The following is a 22924-nucleotide window of genomic DNA, read 5'->3' as shown; positions in this document are numbered from 1 at the left end:
TAAAATTGTATACACTATCAATGTATAAAAAATTAATTTTAGACATAAATATCAAATTTTTAAAATTAAAAAAGTAGGTCATCTTTTAATTTATTTTTGTCACTAAATCGTATCGTAGCTTAGTATAAATTTTTTTCTATATTTATCAAGTCAATAATGATTATGGTTAGCATCAAAGTCTCAATGAGTTATTAAGTCAACAATCTAAGCAAGTAACTAGAAAGGAAAGTTTTTAGACAAAACTTGTAGGAAAAAATATCAGGACAATCCTTTGAGGCTTCTATTAAAAGCTTGTGCAATATATTGGTTTAATGAACATGTCGGTATTTTTGTTACTATGAGCTCCAATACAGTTACATTTTGTGTAAAGGAAAACGCGTGTTCTGAACCTTTTACCAAGTAAACAGTTGTGTATTAATGCTGATGGACAATTCCTTTGTCAATGAAACTATCCTTGGGGTTCATACTTCATATTCTAACTTTTTATTCAAGACCAAGTCTAAAAATAATTTATTTAGAGTTTCCCTATAACCCTAATTATATGGTTTTGGATATATAAAATTTGTTTCCTCAAACATTCTTCAGTGTAGAGTTTTGAATTGTGTAACACGTTATGATTTTCTGTATATTTCAAAGGAAAACAAAGAAAAGGAGAAATAGAACTTGTAAATGCATCTTGTCAAATGACATGAAAAGATGAATGTGGTGAACTTGGTGATTTTCGAGTATTAGAACTTAGAATTTAACATATACTATGGGAGGGATTATGCTATCATCGCATGAAGATTTTCCTTTCATAGGACACCCACATGCTTAATTAGAAAAGCCGGGAAGCTCTTGTCTGAATCCTACTTTCCTAATTTGGCCTTTTGTTAACATATGTCCTTGGTTTTTGCACCTTAAACCTCTGACAGCAGAGTTTCCAGAAACGTTTATTGCTAAAAATACAAATATATGAAAGAATTTTAAGAAGGTTTTGGTTTGGATTGTATTCCTGAATTATTCTTGTTTTTCCATTCTAAAAATTTCGTATTAAAATTGCCGACTTGGTTTGATCAAAATGGGAATCATCAAAATCAACCATGACATTAGATGATGAACACAACAAAACAACCTCCCAGAAAAATGCAATATGACTTCTGTTTTCTTTACATTTGGCAATAACGTAAACACCAAAAGTTAATTAACGGACTTTGAGACCGGAAAGAGTAAATTACAAATGAATAGGGGCAGATAGGAATGGTTACGGCTAAAGGTCAATGGTCAGTCACAATTGGGCAACCAAAAAAATATATAAGACTTGCGTTACATTACCTACATCGTTTTCAACGTCATGTGTAAGACTCACAAAATTTTATTCTAACTTTTTGTTGTATTACCAAAGATTTATATTCTGAACAAATAGACTTATATTCTGTTGAATTGACTGTAATGAATTTACATTTCCTCCATGAATTTTGGCTGTAAAATTGCATATTGTTGTTTAACACACTTTATAACACATTAATCTTGACAGTATGTAGGATTTGAATGAAAAATAAAGAGTTTTATTGAAGAAAATTCATTTTTTATACTGTTTTCCTGCTGGAATTTTTCCAGCTTTGAGCCGAAGGGAAAGCTTGAATCTTCCAACTTTATCTTCCAATTCTTGGCTGAAAAAAATTGACATATCTTTGCTCCATATGCCTCTTAACACTTAATCCTTAGCATGCATGTGGTAATTACTCGATTAAACAAGGAATTTGGGTGAGTTACAAGAGAATGAGAAAATGAAATTTCTGGAAATTTATTTGCACAATTTTGGCCATGCATGTTGTATTTCTAGCATTTTATACCCTCGTAGAATATTGACCATAGAATTGCATGAGAGTTTTCAATTGATTTAAGCAAGAAATTTAATGTTTTGTGCAAGGGAAATGAAAGAGGCGAACCTGGAAAATTATTCCAACTTTAAAACGAAACCTTAACCCTAATTATTTCTTGGTTTTAACTCGAATTGTTGGGTTGATTTTAATACAATATTGCTGTACTTGAGCTTAACTATAATTATATTAGAATGAACGTTATATATATTTTGAGTGTCTTTTAACGATTATACCTAGTATAATCGACTTAGAATCGGATTTGAGGATGAAAGACATTGCACTTAGTATTTATTCCTAGAATTATACTTCTCAAAAGTAAATAACCATGGTACATGTAATATGTCTCAGGAGTCAATAGTGAGCGCGAAAGCAATCCCGAGACTAAGGTGTAACCCATTTGACTTGAGTGAGTGTTCTATATTTGTTTGTAATAATTGAATACTTGATGAACGATAAATGTTATGTGCCTAGTTGACTGACACTTGTTGGATTATTGACATTTGAATTGTTTAGAGTGAAAATTGGCAATTGCTACTATTTTACTAAAAAGGTGATCGAATACTTTATTGCACTCGACCTAAATGAATTTTGAAAATGATAAATGCCTAATTGTTATTGAAATTGTGCATGAATGTAAACCAAATGTGTATTTTATGACATCGGCTGAACTACGCCCAAATCCCATTGATGATCGGCCTATTCGAGCCAGCAACGGACTTGATTGAGTAGGTCGATAGTTTGGGCACTATTTATTGGTATACTCGAGTGTTACCCCCTTAATGAGGCGCCTATTGGAGTGATGAAATAATTAATGATTGAAAGGGAATTGTTTACTGCTTTGGAGGATATAAGGAGGAGTTTGGTGGAGTGTGAAGTGATTGTAAGGAGTTGTGTAATGAATTACTGAACGAAACTAAGTGCTACGTTTGGAAACGGACGAAAGCCACCTCTAGAGTCTGTATCAATACCGTATCCATTGATATTGATTGTGCTATTTGTTAATTATTGTTTCATGAATTATCCTATTATTAATTGGTTTGGTGTTCCTGTTATATATATTACTAAAAGTGTGAAATACAGTGTTTAAGGTTATCTATTTTCTTAGAACTTCACTGGGCAAAAATTCACCCCTTTAGTTGTTTTCTTTTAACAGGGGTTGGAAACGTGGAACCAGGGAATAGTGAGTTCAAGAGTTGAAGTCTTTGTTTTAAGTAAATTGCCATCCATTTTGTACTTAGTTAATTAATTAAACAACTTGTATTTTGATCCATTTAGTTGTACATAGATGGTTTGTAATGTTTAATTGTGGTGTTTTAATGCTTGCTTTAGAGTTAATGCTATTGACTGGAAGATTTTGAGTGAGTTCTGGCGAAAATTGGATAAACTGTCTGCTAAACCTTAGAGTACGCCCTAGAAGGAGGTGGAGGCGTCACAGGTGAATTGGCAATCCTCCCTTCCCCTTTCCTAGTATAAATAGTGCCATAACCCACTATAATCTCCATAAGTAAGGCGGGGGACTGGGAAGATTTTAAATCTCCTTGATTAAAGGTCTCAGTTTTAAGTTGCCAGTTATTATAAACAAGACACTATGAGTTGATAAGGTTGTAAAAATTAAGGGGGCGCTTGGTTCAAGCTTAGGAATTGGAATTGTAATTGGAATCATACAAAAAAATTTAGTATGGGTTTTGGACAAAGGTATGATTACAAATGGGGGTGCTTGGTAAATATTGGTAAGGAATGGGTATCAAATTTAATAATCAATTTTTTACCTTTAATTTCTTTTTTCTTTTCATATCTCTCTTCTTCCTCATTCAAATGCTTATCCCATACCCATCTACCATATATATATATTCATATATAAATATTAATTTTCTGTTTAAAATATATTTATAATATTTATAAATATAAATATATAAATATATTTATTTATATAAATTTATCAATATATTTATTTCAATTTTGTTTTATAATATGTATATTAATATATATTAATATGTATATTTCAATTATGTATATTATATATATTATATCAATTGAAATAAATAATATATATTTATATATAAATATTTTTGAATAAAATATATTTATATATATTTATAAATTTATTTATATTTATATTTATATAAATATATTTGTTTATATATATATATATTTATATATATATATATATTCCAATTTGTATATTTCAATTAATATTTATATTTTATTATATATAAATTATATTAATATTAATATGTATATTTCAATTATGTATATTAATATTAACATGTATGTTAGATATATTATATCAATTGAAATAAATATATATATATTTATATTTATTTATAAATGTATTTATATAAATATATATTTCAATTTTTGTATAATATTTATATTAATATATATTAATATATGTATATTAAATATATATTAATATACATATAAATATATATAATAATATAAATATAAATATATTTATTTATATAAATTTATAAATATATTTATTTCAATTTTGTTTTATAATATGTATATTAATATATATTAATATGTATATTTCAATTATGTATATTATATATATTATATCAATTGAAATAAATAATATATATTTATATATAAATATTTTTGTTTAAAATATATTTATATATATTTATAAATTTATTTATATTTATATTTATATAAATATATTTGTTTATATATATATATATTTCAATTTGTATATTTCAATTAATATTTATATTTTATTATATATAAATTATATTAATATTAATATGCATATTTCAATTATGTATATTAATATTAATATGTATATTAGATATATTATATCAATTGAAATAAATATATATATTTATATATAAATATAAATATTTATAAATATATATATAAATATATATTTATAAATGTATTTATATTAATATATAAATATATATTTCAATTTTTTATAATATTTATAATAATATATATTAATATATGTATATTAAATATATATTAATATACATATAAATATATATTAATATACATATTATAAAATAAATTGAAATAAAAAATATTATATATATAAATAAATAAATATTAATATATAGAAACAGAGCCAGTATATATTTAAAAAAAATCCCAAAAATAATTTTTTTTTTAAGATTTTGGAATCAAATGTGGGATTCATCAAAACCCTCCAATCTACTTGGGTATTGAGAGTGGCTGATTTTTCATGAATCATTCCAAGATTTCAAAACCTATACCGATTAGCCAAGCAACAATTTTGGGGTTCAATCCAATTCTTGATTCCTATACCCTCTAACCAAGCACCCCCTAATGCTTAAATCTCACCAAAAAAAAAAAAAACAGTGCAATATCTTCTTATATTGTTTTGGGGTTCAAACGTTAAGTAATGTTTAATGTCACGTTTTCTTTTGCAAATCTTCAAGATTAAATTCTTTTACCTGATTCAGGTAAAAGAAGGGCTTTCAAGTTTAGCATCTAATTACACAAGTGTAACTTTTTTTTTAAAATCAAAGTCCTAAGTTAGACTTGAGTTGAAATGATCATAAAGCATGCATAAGAAATAGTCCATGGCTGAAATCGATCTCTTAAAATTTATTCATCCTCAATGCTTTTTTGTTTTTTCCAATACTTATGGCATGCAGTAAGGGCTTCACTAGACTTTTAAGAACTACTAGAATTAATCTCACGGAGGAAGGACTTAATTGTCCCATTAAACAGAGAAAACTGGAAGACATTCCTAATTTTGCCAAGATCTCAATGCGATTTATTTCATTTGTAAACAAAGAAAAATTGTCCAATCTAAAATCTGACAAATCCTGACACTTTTATATATGTTTAAGCCAACTAATAGCCATTTAGGCTGTTGGCTGCAAACTAACAAGTCTTGGAGCGGTGAAAGGTTAAAAATTTAAACTTTGCCTCCTATACCTTTCTCATTATATGTGATTTTTTCAAATTCATATGAGTGGGTAGTCCATACGTCTGATCTGATGGTAGTTTAGTCCCGGTTGATTTTTCAATTAGTCTAATTAGATCTTCCTCTATATTAGGCTAGAATAGGAGTAGGAATAAGCAAATAGGAATGGAGTAGATGATGATAATTGACAATATATATATATATATATATATATATTTAAACCTCTAAGATTAATATCAATAAACATCTTTAATTGAGACGGGACAAAGAAAGAGGAAAATGCACACAATCTGCTAGAGGGAGCAATGGCCCGTTTGGTTCGAAGCAAGTGGCCTCATATGTTGTACTGTCTCCACCATCCAGCATTAGCACATGACATCCACATTTCAGTCATTGTTATTGTCTGTTGTTGCTGCCATATGAGCGTTAAAAATTGTCAAATGCGCCTCTAAATTCTGGTGTCCAATTAAAGCAATTGGTATAATTGTCAAATGCATAATTCCAAATTAGTCTCTTGTTTTACATCACAAGGGAATTTGGCTCATTTGTGGTGCTAGCATGAGCCACTCAAACCCTTTCAATTTTGTTATCACGAGGGCATTGGCTGGTGTGGAAGAGAATAATGGGCGTTGCCTACATTTTTATATGACAATTAAAAGTACCAACTATGCCAAGAAATAGACTTATTGAATAAGGATAAAACCAGTCAAATTTGATTTGACCACTAGACATTAGGTATTAAAATTAATTTGAAGAGTAAAATTCGAACAAATATAGCCAAACCAAAAAGTTAAAAACAAATAAACCCTTGCTCTAGCTTTTTGATTCACAATTACAGCTTTATAAGATTAGATTAATTTCCTGCTAGTCATAATTGTTAACAGTGAAAATATTGATGTATTGCATACAAACATGTGTTTTGAACCTTTTACCAAGCAAGCAATTATACGGTTTTGAGTGTACAAATTTTTTATCCTCAAACTTTCTTTAGTGTAGAGTTTTGAATTGTGTAATACGTTATAATTTTCTACATATCTCAAAGGAAAATAAAGAAAAGGAGAAATGGAACTCACAAATGCATCTTATCAAAAGACATGAATGGATGAATGAACTGAACTTGGTGACTTTCGACCGTTAGAGCTTAGAATTTGGCATGCACTAAGAGAGTGATTATGCACAAAGATTTTCCTTTCATATTATACCCACATGCTTAATTAGGAAAGCTAGGAAGCTCTTGTCTAAGCCCTACTTTCTTAATTTGGCATTTTATTAACATATTTCCTTGGATTTGTACCTTAAACCTCTGACAACAGAGTTTCCAGAAACTTTTATCGCTAATAAACAAAAGACACGAAAGAATGTTAAGAAGGTTTTGGATTGTATTCCTGAATTATTCTTGTCTTTCCATACAAAAAAAAAATTCATATTAATATTGCCGACTTGATTTGATCAAAATGGCAGTACTCAAAATCGACCATGACATTAGACGACGAACACAACAAAACAAATCTTAGAAGTGTCTTGAGACAAATGCATCGTTAGTGTATATACTTACGGGTCTACATGCATGTCATACATACTAAGTTTGTTTTTTAAATTTACATTAAAATAATATGACATGCATTTAGACACGTCAGTATATACATTAACAATGTAGAAAAGATAAATCCATAACTTAAATGTTAAAGGTTAATTAACAAACTTTGAGAAAGGGTCAATACGGTAAAAGGCAAATTTTAGATAGTCGTGGCTCACCATTCTCACCAGTCGCTGTAAGTAGGGTACGGACTGGGAAGATTAAATGCTCATTCACCTTGAGCAAGCAACATTGCCAGTTTTTATAAACAAGACAGTATAAGCTGAGGAGCCTGTAAAAATTAATTCTTTAGTTTCATACATCAAAAGAAAAAAAAAAAAAGAGGAAGAATGATATCTTCTTATATTGTGTTGGGGTAAGTCATGTAATTTTTTCTTTTGAAAATCTCACGGGCCAAGTTCTTTTGCCAGATTGAGGTACAAGAAGGATTTTTCAAGATTGGCATCTAATCATGCAAGTTCAAATTTTCTTTTGATCAAAGTCCTAACTTAGACTTGAGTTGAAATGGCTCATATATGCATGCATAAGAGAGTGTATGGCAGAATCAATCTTTTGAAATTTATTCATCCTCAATGCTTTTAAGAACTTAAACTATTCTTACGAAGGTGTCAATTGCCCTTTGCTTCATCTATTCATTTGATTAGGATCCTAAGGACTTTGTCAAACAGTTCAATACAAAACCGGAAGACAAATTGCTAACTTTCCGAAGATCTCAATGTGATTTATTTGATAATTAAATAGAGAAACCTTCTCCAAACTAAAATCTTACAAAAATCTAGCCTTATATATGTATGTTTAAACCTCTAAGGTTAATATATATCACTAAACATCTTCCATTTAGGCGGGACAAAGAAAAAGGAAAATGCAAAGAAAAGTCACATTCGGCTAGAAGGAGCCAGGGCCCTTTAGGACTTTGGTTCGCAGCAAGTGGACTATATATGTTGTGCTCTCTCCACCATCCAAGAGTTAATTACATGACATTTACATTTCAGTCATTGTCATTGTTTGTTGTTGCTTCCATATAAGCTTTGCCAATTATCAAAGCTCCCTTTCCAATTAAAGCGATGGTGTATATATTTCTCAAATGCATGATTCGAAATTCGTCTCCTGTTTTACGTCACAACGGGATTTGGCTCATTTACGACCATTATGTCCCTCTCTAGCTTCAAGGAATGTGTAAAATGTCGTAGCACTGCTGTATAAGTCCTGCATTGGAAGTAAAATATTAGTTTGCGGGCTAAAATTGGTTAAAATAAAGTATAAAGGATGAAATTGATTTTATTGTAAAAGTTTAGGATCAAAAAGGCCAAAAAAATGCCCACATTTTTATGTGATATTTAAAAGTAGCAATGCGAAGATATATCCATTTGGATTGGCCTATTTTTTCAAAAACAAAATTTCAAATACAATATTATAGTAACACACAAATAAAAACAATTCAAAAAACATTTCATCTATACAATATATCAAATGTTTCAAAAAATATCTATAGTAAAAGTTTTTCATATACACTACTACGGTGAAATATTTCAAAAATATCCTAAAAAATAACTAATCCAAACGGAGCTATCTTTAATGAGGATATTAAAATCAATCAAGTTTGAGCTGACTACTAGACATTAGGTATTAACATTTTACGAGTTAATCTTGAATAAATATATTCAAATTTGACCCCACTCTAGCTTCTTGTTTTACAGTTACAGCTTTCTTAGGTTAAATTAATTTCTCGGTAGTCAGAATTGTTAACAGTGAAATATTGATACACAGCATACAAAAATAGCAAGATGGATTGTAGTTGAAACAAGATGATTCAATTTCATTGATTTGTATGGTCCTAGTTTTGCTAACAATGTCATTAATGGGCTTAAATGAGACAAATTTAAGGGATTTATGGTACAAAGTGTTCAAAATTAGTTTAGTGCAAAGTGAGAATAAGATCTAAGTTTGGGGATGCAAACTAGAGTTAGTCCAATAATTTTATAATATTAACTGTGCAGCACATGGCTTTTGTCCAAGTCATGGGAACGTACCTTTTTTTTCCCCATTTTCATTTTGGTTTCTATAACTTTTTTGGTAAGGTTTTTGTTTCTTTTAAGCGGTCGCTTTGAGTAGAGAAATAGTTTCAAGAATGTAGCATTTTTTTCCTGTTAATCTTATTCTTATAATTTCCGTAAAACATTTTCAATTAAAGTCATAGACCAATTAAATATCTCATTTTTTTTTATAAAAATATCGATATATATTTCAAACTTGAAATGTCTTCGTAAAAATTTCATTCATGGATTAATTCCAGTCATTGTCAAAATATCAATATTTCATTATCATAGATGATAACTTTTCTGGGACAACTATAAAAGAAATTGTGGCTAATTAACATGAGATCGATCTACTAAAATTCTAGGTATCAAGAGCAAGTAGATTACTAATGAGCACTTAAACTGAAAATCCCTGACTTGAATCAAATTGGAACTACTAACTGAGGTACCCCTCTACTCCGCTGGATTCCTCCGCGCACATATCGCGTTTGGATTGGGCTGGAGCGCCTGGCCGGACTGCAGGGGATTAGTCGGGTCCCGTAAGAATTGACCCGGACACCCCTGTGTAGACAAAAAAAAAAAACTGAGGTACCCAATTTAAGTTCATCTAAAGCCTTTTTCTTTTTTTTTCTTTGCCCAAGATGGTAATATCTGTGGCGGAGCCATGTGCAAGCAAGAATTGACCCCACTTAATTTTAGAAAATTAGTTTTTAGGCTTAGGTAATTTAAAAAATTTTAAAGTTTCATCTTATTTGACACCACTAAATTTTACTAAATTCTCTTTTTTTTATATACATAGACCCTGAACAATTGAAATTTCATAATTCTTACCATCACAATAATTTTGAATTTATTTCAAGTTATTTATAGAAGTTAGTTCAAGAATAAATTTATCCAAAGTTTCCAAAAACAAGAGGTGAACTTTCTTGAGTAGAGTGAGAAAATTAATTCTTCAAATTTCAAAGTTTCCAAAAACAAGAATTTCTCAAGTGGACAATAAATTTTTTATTTATAATACAAAATTAAATTATTACGATTTTTATTTATAACACAGTAAAGATAAATTTCTTAAAAGAAACTCGTAGAAAATCAAGTTGATGGTGATTCACAAATTATTTTTAAAAAAATCAAGAGGTTCATTTAGTTACATTGAAAAAGATGTATTTAACAAAACTAATAATGAATTAATTTTGCAACATTTTAAAAAAATAAGTACACGTATGGTTTAATTTTAACTTGTATGTAAAGTTAGTAGTTTTTATTTTTTTTAAAAAATAAGTGTTATTGTACTAAAATTTGACCCCAACTTAATATGGGGTCTTAGCTCCCCCTCTGGGTAATATCCTTGCCGTCTATGTCATCAATCACCAGCAGTGACTTCTTGTTGTATTCCAAACTTAATTACACAACCTTCTTGCAAAAAGAAGTAAAAGGGTGAATTTGTAAAAGCGTAGAGAATAATAAACTTAAAGTCCAACGGGATTTTAGAATCGAATCCTACAGCAGCAACCCTTCTGATCTTCCACATTGTTTTTCGAAAGAATCTGAGTTTGCTGTACTTCATGTAATAAAGGGTTTATGAATTTGTGATGTAGTACAAAATTAAGAAAATTATATTTGCATAGGTGTCATGACCTAAACTCGAACAGTTTCTATCAGCTATATAAGGTCAGCTTTGCCAAATGGAAAGTTAGAGACACTTAAATAATTAGTGGATTGTGGTAAGAAAAAATAATAATTAGTGGAAATTTAGTTTTGTTGGTTTTGTCATCATTATGCTACTGAAATCATTTACATATTTGTTGGCTCTAAATAAACATATTACAGCCAATTGCGTGTGGAGGAACATGCATCAGCAGCATCTTTCAAACTGCCGAACCTTAAAGCTTTTGGAATCTTTTAATTCAATCAATTAGGTGACAGGTTTGATTGCACAGAAAACAAAACAGGATTAGGCATGCAACCCAAAAATTCCAAAGTGTTTTGTTATCACATTTACACATTTGTACTTACTTTTCTGAGTACTATTTCTAAATACACGTACACATTTGGATGGTTGTGTTTGCAATTTCCGTGCCCTTAAAATTTTGAGATGGATATTTGCATTCTATGTACATGATACCAACAGTTTATATACTACGAAAAAGATGTTTCTACCAAGTGTTCCACAAGCCTTTAGTTCTATCTTGGGTAGCTAAGTTCACAAATTTTTTAGGGAGAGAAAACAATAATCTTAGTTGACACCATTTTATATTAGTGAAATTTCTACTACATTTAGTTTGAGAATACAGAGATAATTCTTGATGAGGCTAATTCCTAGAACGTTGATGTTTGAGAATACAGATATTAGTATTCTCAATCTCATATGGTGTGTGTTTTATGAGTTTCTTACAATTGATTTGTCAATGATTGCCAATAAGCCTTTTTTCTAAGTAATGGAAAACTTCAAAAAATGGCTCATGTATGTTAAATGTTGACGTTGAGATGTATTAGAACAATATTGATATTATCCACTTTAATCAATTAACCCTTCTAATTTTGTGTTTCAATAGATGCCTCAGAGAGTGATCTTCTACTTCACAAGTTTTGCAGTTGCATTGCTTGGTTCTATTCTCTTAATTATACAAGGAAAAAGTAATTTCCTCATCTTTGACATTTTTAAAAAGGGCATTCAAAACAATGGTGACATGACTAAATATTCATACAAGAGAAACTAAAAACACCAGAAAGGATGTACCTTTACAATATACCCCAGCTTCAGAAAATGACAAGCAATTCTAGGTTCTTTATCGATGGGAACCAAAAGAAACACTAACAATTGATTCTTTCTTTGCTTCTCTGGAACCAAAAGAAACTCTACACTAACAATCGATGGGAAGTTTGAACTACATTTGAATCCCATAAATCCAGATGGTCCTACTTTTATTGTAGATAGAATAATTTGGTCTCATCTTGTTAGGATGAAACACTTCCGAGACAGTCTTTCAAAGAATTTAATATATAAGTAGGACTCCAATTTTGACCCTAAAACTTAAGTTATTAGGTCTCGGACCCTTACTTACATATTAACTGCTCTTTTTTCTTTTGAGTCAATGTGGATATAATTCTTTACTCATGAACTTAACATGTCTAACCAAAGAAACTATTTAAATTGGTTAGTTAATCACCTCAAACAGTGGCATAAATAATAATCAAATTTCATAATTGGTCTTGCTTTAGTTTTATTGACTAAACAGTACACCAGTTGTCCTATAATAGTTATGTGCATGAAGTTTCACCAAATTGTATGTCCAACAATTACTAAGGCAAAAGCGCGAGGCTGCATTTGTATTTCCAGTGTAAAGAAATAAAGGACAAGTAACAAATATTGATCCAAGGGAATTCGGAACTGATCAAGTTACTTTTTCCAAAATAAAGAGTTTTCGAAAATATTTAGCACTACTAAAACTTATGTTGTTCTTTATCTGTAAGTTATCTCTTTCGAAAACATAAGGATACTTAGTCACCACTCACCAATTCCTTGAGACAATAACATGTATTAATAGTTGGTACATTTTACCAGTTTTATATTATGAGACATAATGTACATCGAAAGTTCTCTAGCACCTGGTCTTGTAATTACTTGGAATAAATTTCATGTTTGATATGAGCACTTGTCATCTTCTCCCAAAATAAATAGAAGACAACTGGCTCTGAAAATTTTTCATAGATGAGTTGAAAGTTTTACTTCACATGCTAAATTCAAGTAGTTGAGTTATTAAATATGCTAAAAAGTATATCTTTCATATATTTCATTGATCTATTTATACAAGTAAATAGATTAAATGGTCAGCCATGTACAGCTGTATATAGCTGTATTCTTCTTAGACTAATTACATAGCTGTATTCTTAGACTAATTACAGCTAACTCCTACCAACTCTCCCCCTCAAGTTGGGGCATAAATATCACAAATGCCCAACTTGGATAGAGATGCATTGAATAAGCTACTAGCAACAGCAGGAGTCATAATATCAGCCAACTGATCTGAACTTCTAGTATAGGGAATTTCAATTGTCCCGAAATCAAGATTATCTTTGATGTAGTTCCTATCAATTTCAACATGCTTTGTCCGATCATGTTGAACAGGATTATTTGCAATCTTAATGGCTGCCATATTATCACAAAATAATACCATAGGACCTTTTGGACCAAACCCAATCTCTTTAAGAGAATTTTCCGCCAAGAGAGTTCTGTGATAGCATGATGCATAGCTCGATATTCAGCCTCTGCACTAGATAATGAAACCACGTTCTGTTTTTTACTTTTTCAAGACACCAATGTAAGAGCCCGGTGCAACCCAATGAGTACAAACAAATTCACAATGATGCACAAAGATATATCAAATTTAAGCACAATAAAGAAAACTTAATTAAAGAGAAAAGATAAGAAATGCAAACCAAATATCAAACCAATAGCCTCTTCAATTGATGGCGATGCTAACCAAGATGTACAAGTGAAGGCTCACTCCTTCCTCACCCCAAATACTCTTTGGTTGAGCCAAGGAGTTTTACAACTATTCTAGTTAACCCTCAACAACCTACACTTGAAAGATCACTCACCCAATTAAGAACTATTTTATACAAATGAGGCAACCTTCACCAAGGTTTTACCACTCCAAGTGATTGGTTCACCTTCACCAAGGTTTTACTACTCCAAGAGAGTAACCTTCACTTGAGCAACCTCACAACCCAACTTCCCCAACCCCTTATACAACCAACAAAGAATCTTTCTACTCAAAAATCTCACTTGTAAGCTTGTATTTTGTGTTGGCAAAAGTCTCTAGTCTTCTTGTGCTTTGGGGTTTTTATAGAAGGTGAGAAATGGCTCCAAAAGACTCTCCAACGGTCAAATATTAATTGCTGTCAAAACTAGCCGTTGGCCTGTCGGACGTCCGACAGGTGCCTGTCAGACGTCCGAACCACCTGTCGGACGTCCGAACCCTGCGTCCGAACGTAGGCAGAGAGTCATCAAATCTTTGCGAAATTTCTCGGACGTCCGATGCGATCGATGTGCGTCCGAGGCGTGCGTCCGATCCTTCCGGACGTCCGATGCTTCCTCACGAGCGTCCGACAGAGTTTCCTTCTTGATGTTCTTCATCCTTTCGGACGTCCGATAGTTTCCTTTTGGCCGTCCGACATGAGTGACCTGATTTTGCTTCTTCATTTGGTTGGTTTTCTTTCCTTGACACCATTGAACCTGATTCTAACAAATTTCTCACATAAAAACATTAGACCAAATCTACATTTTGGTTTGTTAATCATCAAAACCAAGGATTGATCGACCAAGGTCAACAATCTCCCCCTTTTTGATGATGACAAACAAAATGAAGATTTCTTTTATCAAATAAGTTCAAATAAAGCTCCCCCTTAGAAAGTGCCAACATGCAAAGAAATTTCAATAAATCCTACTCCCCCTTTTGGCATCAATCAAAAAGCAAACTCCCCCTTTATTTTTCAAGTCAAGACCATAATAGGGTCCTTGGGAGTTATTACAACATGATCTAGCAATCCACATGGATTTCATACCTTTTCTCATATTTTTCTTTACATAGCAATCATTTTGCATGTGTCCAAATTGGCAACAAAAGTGACACATGATAGAAGTATTTTGCACATAAGTGGATTTAATGCAACTAATTTTCTTAGCAAACTTATTTGTGCCTTGAAAAGATTTGCTTTCTTTTGTTTGAGAAAACTTTTGTTTTTCATTTTGGAGAACCTCGTTCAAGTCATTAATTCTTTTCTTTAACAAATTTTGTTCCTCCAACATTTTTTCATAAAACTTTGTTTTCTCTTCCAACTTCCTTTTCAAATTATTTTTGCAATCAAAAACACCTTTTTGATTTTTTAAATCATCATTTTCCATTCTCAAACATTTGTTTTCTTGAAAAAGTTTGGAGTTTTCTTCCAACAAATCATTTATTTTTGTTTTCAAATCTTTATTTTTAGCATAAGATTTTTTCAAACTTTTATGCATTTTAATCATAAGAGTTTTCACATCATCATCTTCATTATCTTCATCACAAGAAGAGTGATAAGAACTTACCTCATCTTCTCCAACGGCCATTAGTGCCATTTGGGCCAACTCTTCTTTTTCTCTTTTTGAATTGCATTCATCCCATGTAATTTTGCAATCTCCTCTTGAACATCTCTTGTTGAAGATCTTCTTGAAACTTTTGATGTGAGGAGTTATATCATTGTCCACTTCCATGATTTCATTACCCATGAAGGATGGGTTATCCCCCACTTGAGATGCTTTAAAAGCTATGCCTCTCTTATACATTCTTGCATTTTCTTCCTCTTGCACTTTGAATTTCAGCTTTAATTCATAAGAGGTTAGGGTATCCACAAGAGATTCAATGGACATAGAATTTAAATCCTTTGCCTCTTCTATAGCATTTATTTTGTTTTCCCATTCTTTTGGCAAGGCATTCAAAATCTTTCTATTTTTCTCACCCAAAGAATATTCTTTTCCAAGCAATTTAAGATTTTCAATAATGTCACAAAATCTACTACACATCTTATCAACATTTTCAAGAGGATGCATTTTGAAAAATTCATATTGAGAAACAAGTAAAGATTTCTTTTGTTCTTTAATATCTTGATTACCTTCATGAAATACACACAATTTATCCCAAATATCTTTAGCTGATTTACAACCTTTAATCCTACTAGATTCATTTACATCTAATGCATTGTACAATATACACATGGCCTTGGCATTCAAAGAAAGGTATCTCTTGTCTTTTTCATTCAATTCTTGTCTAGTCTTTAATCTACTCAAATTGGTGATAGAGTCAACTATTCTAGCTTCATAAGGACCATCTTCTACCACATACCATAATTCAATGTAAACAGATTGTAAGAAAATCATCATTTTTTGTTTCCACATGCTAAAATGAGAACCATTAAACATAGGTGGTCTATCAATAGATTGCCCTTCTAAAAAAGAAACTTTTATGGTTGCCATGATCTTTACTCTAAGCGGTTAAGCTTGATCAAAAGAGACCAAGCTCTGATACCAATTGTAAGAGCCCGGTGCAACCCAATGAGTACAAACAAATTCACAATGATGCACAAAGATATATCAAATTTAAGCACAATAAAGAAAACTTAATTAAAGAGAAAAGATAAGAAATGCAAACCAAATATCAAACCAATAGCCTCTTCAATTGATGGCGATGCTAACCAAGATGTACAAGTGAAGGCTCACTCCTTCCTCACCCCAAATACTCTTTGGTTGAGCCAAGGATTTTACAACTATTCTAGTTAACCCTCAACAACCTACACTTGAAAGATCACTCACCCAATTAAGAACTATTTTATACAAATGAGGCAACCTTCACCAAGATTTTACCACTCCAAGTGATTGGTTCACCTTCACCAAGGTTTTACTACTCCAAGAGAGTAACCTTCACTTGAGCAACCTCACAACCCAACTTCCCCAACCCCTTATACAACCAACAAAGAATCTTTCTACTCAAAAATCTCACTTGTAAGCTTGTATTTTGTGTTGGCAAAAGTCTCTAGTCTTCTTGTGCTTTGGGGTTTTTATAGAAGGTGAGAAATGGCTCCAAAAGACTCTCCAACGGTCAAATATTAATTGCTGTCAAAACTAGCCGTTGGCCTGTCGGACGTCCGACAGGTGCCTGTCAGACGTCCGAACCACCTGTCGGACGTCCGAACCCTGCGTCCGAACGTAGGCAGAGAGTCATCAAATCTTTGCGAAATTTCTCGGACGTCCGATGCGATCGATGTGCGTCCGAGGCGTGCGTCCGATCCTTTCGGACGTCCGATGCTTCCTCACGAGCGTCCGACAGAGTTTCCTTCTTGATGTTCTTCATCCTTTCGGACGTCCGATAGTTTCCTTTTGGCCGTCCGACATGAGTGACCTGATTTTGCTTCTTCATTTGGTTGGTTTTCTTTCCTTGACACCATTGAACCTGATTCTAACAAATTTCTCACATAAAAACATTAGACCAAATCTACATTTTGGTTTGTTAATCATCAAAACCAAGGATTGATCGACCAAGGTCAACAACCAAGTTGCCTCCAACAAAAGCCAAATATCCAGAAGTTGATTTTCTATCCAACTTGCTACCAGCAAAATCAGAGTCTGTATATCCAACAACATCAAAATGTTCGTGTTTGGAGAATAAGACACCTTTTCTTGGAGCTGATTTCAAGTAAGCCAAGATTCGATTAACAGCATTCATATGTTGATCACTTGGATTGTGCATAAACTGGCTAACAACACTGACTGCATATGCTAAATCTGGCCTGGTATGAGTTAAATAGATTAGTCTACCCACGATCCTTTGATATCTTTCCTTGTTTGTTGGAATTTGATCAAAAAAGAAGGCTAGGCCATGATTCACTTCAATCGGAGTATCTATCGGCTCACAAGCAGACATACCAGTTTCAGCTAGGAGTTCCAATGTATACTTCCTTTGGGAAAGGAAGAGTCCTTGCTTAAACCGTGATACTTCAATGCCAAGAAAATATTTAAGAGTCCCCAAATTTTTAATCTCAAATTCTTTGGCCAAGTAGCTTCGAAGGTTCTCAATTTCTTCTTTGTTATTACCTGTTACAATCATATCATCAACATAGACAAGAAACACGGTAATATCATTGTAGTCACGTTTATAGAACAACGTATGATCTGCTGAAGCTTGCTTGAATCCATACTCCTCCATGGCATGACTCAATCTTCCAAACCATGCCCTTGGTGATTGTTTTAATCGATACAATGCCTTTTTCAGTCTGCACACCTTTCCTTCTTCTAGTGTAAACCCCTGAGGAGGATCCATGAAAGCTTCCTCAGTCAACTCACCATAAAGAAAGGCATTCTTCACATCAAATTGTCGTAGAGGCTAGTCTAAATTCACTTCAAGTGTCAATATGACACGAACAGTGTTCATCTTGGCAACCGGTGCAAATGTCTCTTGATAGTCAATACCATAGGTTTGAGTGTAGCCTTTTGCAACCAGTCTAGCTTTGTATCTTTCAACTGTCCCATTAGACTTGTATTTGACATTGAATACCCATTTACACCATACGGTCTTCTTTCCCATTGGTAACTCAACCATTTCCCAAGTAGAGTTCTTTTGGAGAGCGATCATTTCTTCTACCATTGCATCTTTCTACTTAGGATCATCAAGAGCTTCCTAAAAATGACTAGGAACATATATAGAAGACAACTGAAGAGCAAATGTCAAGTTAGCCTTAGACAAACGGTGATAGGATATAAAATCAGAAATTGGATAAGAAATAGTGGAAGCTTTTGAAAAACCAAGTCTATCAGGTTCTTTTCGTTCATGAAGAGGATATCTTCTATTCTGATCAATATTAGGATATGAGTCAAGACTTTCAGAAGAAGTACATACCTTAGTGTCAATCTTGGAAGATTCATTCGATAGCATGGTAGTATCATCGAGGGAGGTACAAGAATCAGGAGGCATAACAGTGATATCTTTTGTTCTCCTAGAATATCCTTTCTCAAAGAGATGAGCTGGTCTCTCACTTTTAGTTTCAATTTTATTTTCCTGACCATCATCTAAAACTAAGGATTCCCCAAATTCCTTTGCATTCTCTATACCTGAGATCCATATCCTTTTTTCTCCTGGCCATTGTTCTTCCTCTTCTCTACTTTTAATCTCCCCTGAAGAGGAACCGCAGACATATGTCCAGAAAAATAAGACTCATTTTCACAAAATTGAACATCCATAGACACATAGTAGGTTCTTGTAGGAGGATGAAAACATTTATATCCTTTTGTGAATTAGAATAGCCAAGGAAAACACATTTGATAGCACGAGGATCAAGTTTATCTCTATGATGAGAATGAACATGAACATAACATACACAACCAAAAAACCTTTGGACAAATATTAAGATCAGAAGGAATAGAATGAAATTTAAGATAACATTCTCAAAGGGGTTTGGAAATCAATAACCTTAGTAGGCATTCGATTAATGAGGAAAACAGCAGCCATAGTAGCTTCAACCCAAAAATGTTTTGGAACATGCATAGTAAAACATAAGGCTCGTGCTACTTCAAGAAAGTGACGATTTTTCCGTTCTGATGTGCCATTTTGTTGGGTGTGTAAACACAAGTGGTTTGATGAAGAATGCCATGTTGTATCATAAAATCAGCAAGAGATTGATTCACAAATTCACGACCATTATCAGAATGAAAAACCTTAATTCTAGTGTTGAATTGAGTAAGAATCATGTTATAAAACTAAGGAATAATATGACAAACATCACTCTTAGATTTCATCAAATATACCCAACTGACTCTAGTACAGTCATCAATAAAAGATACAAAATATTTATGTCCTGAAGTAGAAGTAGTTGAGAAAGGACCCCACACATCAGTATAAACACATGAAAAAGGAGTGACACTTTTATTAAAACTAACTGTGAAAGGAACATGATGGTTTTTTGCATAAACACATTGTTCACATCTTAAGCTAGTAGTTGAAATATTGGAAAATAACTTAAGAAACATATGCTCTAAATAAGATGGATGTCCTAATCGACGATGCCAAAGGATTATTCTTTCTATGTCTAATGTCCCACTTTTTGTTTGAAAACCTCGAGTAGATATTGTCATGCCTCGATTGTCTTCCCAGTAATATAAACCATCCCTTTCCTTACCAATGCCAATCGTCATCTTCGTAAGATTCCTGAAAAACACAATGAGTAGAGTAAAAAATGACAAAATAGTTAAGATGCTTTGTTATTTTACTAATGGAGAGGAGATTATTTGAGAGTTTAGGTGCAAGTAAAACAGAGGATATAGAAAACTTTGGTGAACGAGACACATTTCTAGCAAAGTTGATTGGTGTAAAATTCCCATTAGCAACCTGTACAGACTTCACAGGTGGAGATGTAAGAGAGTCAATGATAGAAGAGTTACTAGTCATGTGATCAGTAGCCCCTAATCCAAGTGCTAGGATGAGCAGAAATAACAGACAAACCAAAATTACCTTTTTGAGAAGATGCCCGAGACACATGAGAAGCAAAAGATGGAGTAGTGTCTATGGCAGCAACATTTTGAGCAACAGTATTATGAGCAAATTTTTTATTTTTTCTCTCAGCTTGCTTAAGTTTATACCATTCTGGATAGCCATGCTTCTTCCAAAAAACATCAATTGTATGTGTATTCTTATTGCAGTAGGTGCAAAATTGAGACTGAGAGGCTGTAGAATTTCCATTAATGGCAGTGGGAGTGCTCTTTTGAACAGTTAGAGCTGAAGCCCCAAAGAGTGATTCTGCTCCCATTGCAACTTGTCTTTGTAGTTCTCGACGAACCATTGAGTAGATTTCTTCTAATCTTGGTAAAGGAGAAGTACCTAGAACACGGCTGCGAACTTGATCTAACTTATTATCATGCCCAGCAAGAAAAATATAAACTCAATCTTCGGCAATACGATTTCTGTATTTTTCAATATCAGCAGCACATGTCATGTCATTGGGCCGTCAATAATCGAGCTCCATAAAGGTTGAGTTTAATTCGTTGTAATATTCTGCTAGAGGCTGACCATCTTGTTGTAAATAAAAAGTTTTCTTCATTAGTTCATAAACTTCAGAGGAATCTGATACATCAAGATAACTTCTTTTTACAGCATCCCAAACTTCCTTTGTTGTGCCGCATTGTACAAAGTGAGATATCAGATTATCACTCATTGAGTTAATGAGCCAAGATTTTACAAGAAAATCTTCAGCTTCCCATTCATCATAACCTGAATCATCTACTGCTGGTGCAACTTTTTTTCCATTAATATAGCCCATTTTTTCCTTCCAGCAATATGCATCACCAAAATCTTGGACCAAACTCGAAAATTAGTGCCATCCAATTTAATGTGGATGGAAGAAGAAGCATCTTGTATGGTTAGAGTGGAGAGATTCTTGCTGTTAAGAGATTCAACATCAAGTTTGGTTGACATATTATGATGATTAGTGTTTTAGAGAAGAAATTTCAGCAGTGTGGGCTATTGAAAGTGTGACGCCCCCACTTTTCCCAAGGGCGAATCCAAAGATATCGGCAGGACGCCTGCCCAACTTTCACCGAGACTCGGTACAATCTATCATTCAAAATTAGGAATACTTCAAATAACTTCAATATATAATTAAAGTACTCCAAAATATCTCACACTTACAAAAGTTAACTTTCAAGTTTAAATACAACCCAGCGGAATATGTACTATAGCCATACGCTATAATACAACTTAAAATTTCCAAAAGAAAATAATCTAGTACTATTCACGAGCACTTTTGATCTCGATCCCTGTTAAGAAAAATAAAATCGTGGAATGAGCTACACAACCCAGTGAGGTTTCAAGACACTCTAGCAGTTCTAATAAATCAAACAAGTTAGGCATGATACATATTTGGTTCACGATTGCACATTGGCAGATTTATATGAGATGGTTATCATGTTACGAGTAATTTGAGCATATCACAGGTATGGCTCATGGTTGCACGTTGGCACATTAGCATGAAACAGTTATCATTATACAAAATAAACACAAATTGAAGAATACGGTGTTCCAGTGGAACTATTTTGGTCAACTGCACCTTATAACTTTAGAACCTCTCGGTTTGTCTGGCCATCACCTTATCCCTCCAGTGGTAATACTCGAGTATACCAAAATGGTGACTCAGGGTTCCAACCTACCCGACCGATCCCAGTCCTGCCTCGAGTAGGTCAGTAACCAAGGGCAGGGTCCAAGTTCAGCTTAGAGCTAACAACATGTACAAGTAATCAAATAGCTTGGTGAACGGTAAAAATTTATTCTTTTGGTAGGTCGAGTGAGATAAAGTAGACACTCGCCTTAAAATGGTGGACAATTTTATATGAGCAATTACTAGCAACAATTAACACATACACACGTAAGCAATATTTGATAATTTCATGTGAACATATAATTTACGGTAATCAAGCAATCAAATACCAGGTAATCAAGTAGATAGGAAAACGGTAAGTAATTACGGTAAACGGTTAACGGTTGACAGTTAACGGTTAACGGTTAACGGTTAACGATAGTAATCACGGTTAATTGGTAGACATTAGTCATTTTAATAGGCCGCCATTGGCCGTTTCTCACTTTTACCACTTAAGAGTCGAGGAGGTTCACTCCAGCCGACTTATGCAACCATAGCATAATTAATCATTTAAACACTTCACGTAAATATGCAATTCAAGTATTTCATGACGAGTAATTCAAGTATACCTTACTTAAATATGCATGAGTGCGGTAAATACTTGACATGTAGCAGTTAACACTTAATGATCATGGAATAAGCATGTCATAGATTTATTCAAATTACGTACTCCTATATAGAGCACTCACCAGAACAAGAAACAAGTACAAGCATTTGTTTTAGGCGTCTCCCGTAAGATCCTCTTGAACGTTTGAGCAAATTATAATCACTATTACATACTATTGCTTAAAACCCCTACTTATCGAGAAAGATTGCACCC

The sequence above is a fragment of the Coffea eugenioides genome, chromosome 4 (genome assembly GCF_003713205.1).
Source record: "Coffea eugenioides isolate CCC68of chromosome 4, Ceug_1.0, whole genome shotgun sequence".
Classification (NCBI taxonomy): Eukaryota; Viridiplantae; Streptophyta; class Magnoliopsida; order Gentianales; family Rubiaceae; genus Coffea; species Coffea eugenioides.
The sequence above is the reverse complement of the archived record's forward strand: the minus strand, read 5'-3'. Positions refer to the sequence as shown.